Genomic DNA, 7720 nt, shown 5'->3' on the forward strand with positions numbered 1-7720 from the left:
CCATTTAAGGTCACGCGGCTCGGTGATGTAGAACCACCCCGATTGCCACCCCTTTATGGTCTCCACGAAGGAACCCTCGAGCCATGTGACGTTGGGCATCTTGCCCACCATGGTGCCTTCGCACTCCACCTGGCGGCCGCTCACTACCTTCGGCTTGACGTTGAAGGTCTTCAACCATAAGCCAAAGTGGGGCTTGATGCGGAGGAAGGCCTCGCAAACGACGATAAACGCTGAAATATTGAGGACGAAGTTCGGGGCCAGATCGTGGAAATCCAGGCCGTAGTATAACATGAGCCCCCGAACGAATGGGTGGAGAGGGAATCCCAGTCCGGGGAGGAAGTGGGTAAGGAACACTACCCTCTCATGGGGCCTGGGGGTGGGATGAGCTGCCCCTCATCTGGGAGCCGGTGCGCGATGTCGTCGGGCAGGTATCCGGCTCTCCTCAGCTTCTTGATGTGTCCCTCCGTGACGGAGGAGACCATCCACCTGCCTCCCACTCCGGACATGGTTGGAGAAGGTTGAGGTGGGAAATGCGGACTTGGGCACTGGAGCTCGAGTGTGCGAAAGTGGATGAGCAAAGGAGGAAGAAGGCGTGGATGAAGAGGTGAATCCTTATCCCTTTATATGGGCGGACAAAACTATGTGTCCCCACTAGCCTATCCTCCAAGCGCCGTAACCGATGGCGCAGTTGGGTTACCCACGCCCGTATTGATGAGAATCACGTAATAAGGGGAACACGATCTCTGCTTTGACAAGGCGTGTCAAAAAACTGCCTCGCGTTATGTGCGGGGCTAGTTAAAGGAAAGGGTTGGAATAATTACCGGGCCATGGCATAATGTCGTGTTGCCAAAATGTGTCAGCAGATTAGATTTGTGGAAATATTATTCTCTCTACGGTAGTATGTGGAAACTTATTTTGCAGGGTCGGACACTATCCTTGTATTCAAATTCTTTCGTAATGTATTCGGAGGAGGAACCCACCTTGCAATGCCGAAGACAATACTGCGCGCCGGACTCATCGTCATTGAAGCCTGGTTCAGGGGCTACTGAGGAATTCCTGGATTAGGGGGTCTCCGGACAGCTGGACTATATTCTTTGGCCGGACTGTTAGACTATGAAGATACAAGATTGAAGACTTCGTCTCGTGTCCGGATGGGACTCTACTTGGCATGGAAGGCAAGCTAGGCAATACGGATATGTATATCTCCTCCTTTGTAACCGACCTTGTGTAACCCTAGCCCTCTCCGGTGTCTATATAAACCGGAGGGTTTTAGTCCGTAGGACAACACACAATCATACCATAGGCTAGCTTCTAGGGTTTAGCCTCTCTGATCTTGTGGTAGATCCACTCTTGTACTACCCATATCATCAATATTAATCAAGCAGGACGTAGGGTTTTACCTCCATCAAGAGGGCCCGAACCTGGGTAAAACTTCGTGTCCCCTGCCTCCTGTTACCATCCGCCTAGACGCACAGTTCGGGATCCCCTACCCGAGATCCGCCGGTTTTGACACCGACAAGTCCCTCTCAGACAACCCAGCTATCAAGATACATATAGTATCCTGTGTCCCCAACACAACTAATACAATTGTCAATTGTATATGTGCAAGATACTTCTACAGTAGTTGTTGGGCCCCTCAAGTGGAAGGGATGATGTAGTATTTGAAGGAAATATGCCCTAGAGGCAATAATAAAGTTGATATTTATATTTCCTTATATCATTATAAATGTTTATTATTCATGCTATAATTGTATTAATCCGAAACTTAGTACATGTGTGAATACATAGACAAACAGAGTGTCACTAGTATGCCTCTACTTGACTAGCTCATTAATCAAAGATGGTTAAGTTTCCTAACCATAGACATGAGTTGTCATTTGATGTACGGGATCACATCATTAGAGAATGATGTGATTGACTTGACCCATCCGTTACCTTAGCACTATGATCGTTTAGTTTATTGCTATTGATTTCTTCATGACTTATACATGTTCCTATGACTATGAGATTATGCAACTCCCGAATACCGGAGGAACACTTAGTGTGCTATCAAACGTCACAATGTAACTGGGTGACTATAAAGATGCTCTACAGGTGTCTCCAATGGTGTTTGTTGAGTTGGCATAGATCAAGATTAGGATTTGTCACTCCATGTATCAGAGGGGTATCTCTGGGCCCTCTCAGTAATGCACATCACTATAAGCCTTGCAAGCAATGTGACTAATGAGTTAGTTGTGGGATGTTGCATTACGGAACGAGTAAAGAGACTTGCCAGTAACGAGATTGAACTAGGTATTTGCTACCTCTTGAGCACTTGTGTTGGTTTTCCCTTGAAGAGGAAAGGGTGGTGCAGCAAAGTAGCATAAGTATTTCCCTCGGTTTTTTAGAACCAAGGTATCAATCCAGTAGGAGGCTACGCGCGAGTCCCTCGTACCTACACAAAACAAATAAATCCTCGCAACCAACGCAATAAGGGGTTGTCAATCCCTACATGTTCACTTACGAGAGTGAGATCTGATAGATATGATAAGATGGTATTTTTGGTATTTTTATGATAAAGATGCAAAGTAAAATAAAAGCAATTAAAATAACTAAGTATTGGAAGATTAATATGATGAAGATAGACTCGGGGGCCATAGGTTTCAATAGTGGCTTCTCTCAAGAGCATAAGTATTTTACGGTGGGTGACAAATTATTGTTGAGCAATTGACAGAATTGAGCATAATTATGAGAATATCTAGGTATGATCATGTATATAGGCATCACGTCCAAGACAAGTAGACTGACTCCTGCCTGCATCTACTACTATTACTCCACACATCGACCGCTATCCAGCATGCATCTAGAGTATTAAGTTCATAAGAATAGAGTAACGCCTTAAGAAAGATGACATGATGTAGAGGGATAAATTCATGCAATATGATAAAAAAACCATCTTGTTATCCTCGATGGCAACAATACAATACGTGCCTTGTTGCCCCTACTGTCACTGGGAAAGGACACCGCAAGATTGAACCCCAAAGCTAAGCACTTCTCTCATTGCAAGAAAGATCAATCTAGTAGGCCAAACCAAACTGATAATTCGAAGAGACTTGCAAAGATAATAAATCATACATAAAAGAATTCAGAGAAGATTCAAATATTGTTCATAGATAAACTACTCACACTTCATCGGAGAGGCTATGGTGTTGATATAGAAGCCCTTCGTGATCGATGCCCCCTCCGGCGGAGCTCCGGAACATGCCCCAAGATGGGATCTCGTGGATAAAGAAAGTTACGGCGGTGGAATTAGGGTTTTGGCTCCGTATCTGATCGTTTGGGGGTACGTAGGTATATATAGGAGGAAGAAGTACGTCGGTGGAGCAACAGGGGGCCCAAGAGGGTGGAGGGCGCGCCTAGGGGGGGGGGTAGGCACGCCCCCCTACCTCGTGGCCTCCCTATTGGTTGCTTGACGTAGGGTCCAAGTCTCCTGGATCTTGTTCATTCCAAAAATCACGTTCCCGAAGGTTCCATTCCGTTTGGACTCCGTTTGATATTCCTTTTCTTCGAAACCCTAAAATAGGCAAAAAAACAGCAATTCTAGGCTGGGCCTCCGGTTAATAGGTTAGTCCCAAAAATAATATAAAAGTGGATAATAAAGCCCAATAATGTCCAAAACATAAGATAATATAGCATGGAGCAATCAAAAATTATAGATACGTTGGAGACATATCAAGCATCCCCAAGCTTAATTCCTGCTCGTCCTCGAGTAGGTAAATGATAAAAATAGAATTTTTTATGTCGAATGCTACTTGGCATAATTTCAATGTAATTCTTCTTAATTGTGGTATGAATATTCAGATCTGAAAGATTTAATACAAAAGTTTAATATTGACATAGAAATAATAATACTTCAAGCATACTAACTAAGCAATTATGTCTCTTCAAAATAACGTGGCCAAAGAAAGTTATCCCTAAAAAATCATATAGTCTGGCTATGCTCTATCTTCACCACACAAAGTATTTAAATCATGCACAACCCCGATGACAAGCCAAGCAATTGTTTCATACTTTTGACATTCTCAAACTTTTTCAATCTTCACGCAATACATGAGCGTGAGCCATGGATATAGCACTGTAGGTGGAATAGAATGGTGGTTGTGGAGAAGACAAAAAAGGAGAAGATAGTCTCACATCAACTAGGCGTATCAACGGGCTATGGAAATGCCCATCAATAGATATCAATGTGAGTGAGTAGGGATTGCCATGCAACGAATGCACTAGAGCTATAAGTATATGAAAGCTCAAAAAGAAACTAAGTGGGTGTGCATCCAACTTGCTTGCTCACGAAGACCTAGGGCATTTTGAGGAAGCCCATCATTGGAATATGCAAGCCAAGTTCTATAATGAAAAATTCCCACTAGTATATGAAAGTGATAACAAAGGAGACTCTCTATCATGAAGATCATGGTGCTACTTTGAAGCACAAGTGTGGTAAAATGATAGTAGCATTGTCCCTTCTCTCTTTTTCTCTCATATTTTTTTATTTGGGCCTTTTCTCTTTTTTATGGCCTCTTTTTATTATTATTTGGGTTTCTTTGGCCTCTTTTTATTTTATTTTTCGTCCGGAGTCTCATCCTGACTTGTGGGGGAATCATAGTCTCCATCATCCTTTCCTCACTTGGGACAATGCTCTAATAATGATGATCATCACACTTTTATTTTCTTACAACTCAACAATTACAACTCGATACTTAGAACAAGATATGACTCTATATGAATGCCTCCGGCGGTGTACCGGGATATGCAATGGCTCATGAGTGACATGTATGAAAGAATTACGAACTGTGGCTTTGCCACAAATACAATGTCAACTACATGATCATGCAAAGCAATATGACAATGATGGAGTGTGTCATAGTAAACGGAACGGTGGAAAGTTGCATGGCAATATATCTCGGAATGGCTATGGAAATGCCATGATAGGTAGGTATGGTGGCTGTTTTGAGGAAGATATATGGTGGGTGTATGATACCGGCGAAAGGTGCGCGGTATTAGAGAGGCTAGCAATGGTGGAAGGGTGAGAGTGCGTATGATCCATGGACTCAACATTAGTCATAAAGAACTCATATACTTATTGCAAAAATCTACAAGTTATCAAAGCAAAGTATTACGCGCATGCTCCTTGGGGGATAGATTGGTAGGAAAAGAGCATCGCTCGTCCCCGACCGCCACTCATAAGGAAGACAATCAATAAATAAATCATGCTCCGACTTCATCACATAACGGTTCACCATACGTGCATGCTACGGGAATCAAAAACTTTAACACAAGTATTTCTCAAATTCATAACTACTCAACTAGCATGACTCTAATATCACCATCTCCATATCTCAAAACAATTATCAAGTATCAAACTTCTCATAGTATTCAACACACTCATAAGAGGATTTTATTATTAATCTTGTATACCTTGCATATTAGGATTATTTAAGCAAATTACCATGCTATTTAAGAATCTCAAAATAATCTAAGTGAAGCATGAGAGATCAATAGTTTCTATAAAAAAAATCCACCATCGTGCTCTAAAAGATATAAGTGAAGTACTAGAGCAAAACTATATAACTCAAAAGATATAAGTGAAGCACATAGAGTATTCTAATAATTTCTGAATCATGTGTGTCTCTCTCAAAAGGTGTGTACAGAAAAGATGATTGTGGTAAACTAAAAAGCAAATACTCAAATCATACAAGACACTCCAAGCAAACACATATCATGTGGTGAATAAAAATATAGCTCCAAGTAAAGTTACCGATAGAAGTAGACGAAAGAGGGGATGTCTTCCAGGGCATCCCCAAGCTTTGGCTTTTAGGTGTCCTTAGATTATCTTGGGGGTGCCATGGCAATCCCCAAGCTTAGGCTCTTGCCACTCCTTGTTCCATAATCCATCAAATCCTTACCCAAAACTTGAAAACTTCAGAACACAAAACTCAAAGTAGAAAATCTCGTGAGCTCCATTAGCGAAGGAAAACAAAAGACCACTTCAAGGTACTGTAATTAACTCATTATTTATTTATATTGGTGTTAAACCTACTGTATTCCAACTTCTCTATGGTTTATAAACTATTTTAATAGCCATAGATTCATCAAAGTAAGCAAACAACACACGAAAAACAGAATCTGTCAAAAAACAGAACAATCTGTAGTAATCTGTAGCTAGCGCAAGATCTGGAACCCCAAAAATTATAAAATAAATTGCTGGACGTGAGTAATTTATCTATTAATCATCTTCAAAAATAATTAACAAAATATCACTTCCCAAATAAAAATGGCAGCAGTTCTCGTGAGCGCTAAAGTTTCTGTTTTTTATAGCAAGATTAACAAGACTTTCCCCAAGTCTTCCCAACGGTTCTACTTGGCACAAACACTAATTAAACACAAAAACAAAAACAAAACAGAGGCTAGATAAATTATTTATTACTAAACAGGAGCAAAAAGCAAGGAATAAAAATAAAATTGGGTTGCCTCCCAACAAGCGTTATCATTTAATGCCCCTAGCTAGGCATAAAAAGCAAGGATAGATCTAGGTATTGCCATCTTTAGTAGGCAATCCATAAGTGGCTCTCATAATAGATTCATAAGGTAATTTAATTTTCTTTCTAGGAAAGTGTTCCATGCCTTTCCTTAACGGAAATTGGAATCTAATATTTCCTTCCTTCATATCAATAATTGCACCAATCGTCTAAGGAAAGGTCTACCAAGAATAATAGGACATGAAGGATTGCAATCTATATCAAGAATGATAAAATCTACGGGCACATAATTCCTATTTGCAACAATAAGAACATCATTAATTATTCCCATAGGTTTCTTAATAGTGGAATCCGCAAGGTGCAAGTTTAAAGAGCAATCATTAAAATCACGGAAACCTAACAAATCACACAAAGTTTTTGGAATCGTGGAAACACTAGAACCCAAATCACACAAAGCATAGCATTCATTATCTTTAATTTTAATTTTAATAGTTGGTTCCCACTCAGCATAAAGTTTTCTAGGGATAGAAACTTCAAACTCAAGTTTTTCTTCATAAGATTGCATCAAAGCATCAAAGATATGTTTGGTAAAAGCTTTATTTGACTATAAGCATGAGGAGAATTTAACAAGGATTGCAACAAGGAAATACATTCTATCAAAGAGCAGCTATCATAATTAAATTCCTTGAAATCCAAAATAGTAGGTTCATTAACATCTAGAGTTTTGATCTCTTCAATCCCACTTTTATCAAATTTAGCATCAAGATCTAAAAACTCCAAATTTTTGGAACGCCTCCTAGGTAAAGGTGGATCATATTAAGTCCCATCATTATCAAGATTCATATTGCAAAACAAAGATTTGATAGGGGATGCATCAATAACTTTTAGATCTTCATCTTTATTATCATGGAAACTAGAAGAACATGCTCTTATAAAGGAATCTTTCTTAGCATGTATCCTAGCGGTTCTTTCTTTGCACTCATCAATGGAAATTCTCATGGCTTTGAGAGACTCATTGATATCATGCTTAGGAGTAATAGATCTAAGTTTCAAAGAATCAACATCAAGAGAAATTATATCAACGTTCCTAGCCAACTCATCAATCTTAAGCAATTTCTCTTCAATCAAAGCATTGAAATTCCTTTGCAAAGTAATAAATTCTTTAATATTGGATTCAAAATTAGAGGGCATCTTATTATAATTTCCAT

This window comes from Triticum dicoccoides, chromosome 5A (assembly GCF_002162155.2).
Source record: "Triticum dicoccoides isolate Atlit2015 ecotype Zavitan chromosome 5A, WEW_v2.0, whole genome shotgun sequence".
NCBI lineage: Eukaryota > Viridiplantae > Streptophyta > Magnoliopsida > Poales > Poaceae > Triticum > Triticum dicoccoides.